This window comes from Anneissia japonica, unplaced genomic scaffold, assembly GCF_011630105.1.
Source record: "Anneissia japonica isolate Jap-2015-1 unplaced genomic scaffold, ASM1163010v1 scaffold287714_len2871179_cov188, whole genome shotgun sequence".
Lineage (NCBI taxonomy): Eukaryota > Metazoa > Echinodermata > Crinoidea > Comatulida > Comatulidae > Anneissia > Anneissia japonica.
In genome coordinates this window covers 1,041,705-1,043,320 of record NW_022755542.1, presented here as the reverse complement: position 1 = coordinate 1,043,320, position 1,616 = coordinate 1,041,705, and the positions used below count along the sequence as shown (strand labels likewise).

General features: G+C 32.8%; 1 protein-coding gene across 5 annotated transcripts in view; it reads left to right on the top strand.

The window, feature by feature from the left end:
• LOC117123699 (alpha-N-acetylneuraminide alpha-2,8-sialyltransferase-like) overlaps positions 1–1,616 on the top strand; it is a 44,492-nt gene that overhangs the window by 29,740 nt on the left and 13,136 nt on the right. The gene's annotated exons all lie outside the window — the stretch shown is intronic.

Here is a 1,616-nt window from a genome sequence, read left to right as displayed (position 1 = left end):
TATATATACCAGTAAAGGTTTCACGTTTCTACTGCTGTCTGTCAAGGGCGAGCTTTTGTTTAGCTTATACGTAATTTTTATATTCTTAATATTTAAATATACTGAAATCGAAGTGCAAGTAACATTTTTTGTGTTTATTTGTTGTTTTATGTGTTTTAGTATTTTCTTGATCTGTTGTTTTGTCTCTTGTTTTGTCTGTACCTCTTAAAATGGTGTTTTGTTCTCTCCTTTTATTGATCTAATTGAATTTTGTACTTTGAGAATTTGTAAGCTTTTTTTCTTGGTTTTTTTTCAATTGTTCTGGTTTTTGTAATGAAATTGTCCATGTTAATGAAATTGTTATGTTGTACTATTTTACTTCACCGTTCCGGAGGTTTTTGGAATAAATTGATTGAATTCAATTGAATTGAAATTAAATTGAATTGAATAATACGCATACTGGTACTTTATAAAACATAAATTAACATAATATTCAGATAGATAAACAAATTAAATAACAATAATTAAATTAAATATATTTAATTATATAGGCATGTTATGATACCAACAACCGTAACAGATAATTTGAAATTAAAGTAGGCGCAATAATCGTAGACGAGAATCACTAATGGGGACTGACTGCAAAAGTACTGTAGATAATATTGCCGGAGATTATTATTTTTTTTTGTTTTGTTGTTGCAGACAAATATGGATATATAGCACGACTAGAAAATAGGTGTGGTATCGGTATTATAATAAAGATTTCCTGTTTTCTTTCGTCTATTACTTATGTAAACCCGGATTTAAACTGTTTAAACGTTTCCACAGTGTGTCTTTAGGCTTCATCAGTACTGTATTGCGAAAGCATGATGAAGAGTCAATTGATGGTACCTTTGTATCATCGACACAACTTTATAGTCTAACCTTACAATGACTAGACACTAATTAATTGATGAAAAGAAAACACAAAATACAATAAAATAATGTGTTCTGCCTTATAAAGTATAATGAACCTGATTGGAAAAAAATCAGTAGGAAAACTAGAAGGAAAATGACATCGAAAAAAATGGAAAGGGGCAGGGGAGTATTGGCACTGCAACATAGTATGCTTTTCTTATTTTTTAATTTTAGCCTACAGGATGGAATAATAATAATACTAGGCCTATAAATTTTTGAAACCGAGCAGTCATTGTGTCATTAGAATTAAGTAACCTATGCGCGGACAGATAATTACCCGTATGCTCAACAGATGCTATCCAAAATCAGATCGATTAGTCAACAAAATGTATACCGGCACTATTATTATCATTAGCCTTGTTCACGTCGAACTTTATCTAGATATACCCGTCTTGAAACATGATACGATAATCCCCTAATTGCGTTCGATGCCAAGTTAGAGCCAGATAAACAGCCAGCCAGTTTCAGCCGTCGACGTCACACGGTGGAAAGGCTTGTTTAATAAAACATCTACTGTATTTTACGAACCTCTAGTATTCGTTCAAAAAAAATCGTAAACTACTGTAGAGAAGGTGTGAGTTTCCACTACCTAACCTAGCCGACCAGTATGAACCAACGACCAGTGCAGCAGCGTGTTCTATCGCAATCTAAGTGGTAGATTCTCTAGGCCCTGGCCCTAG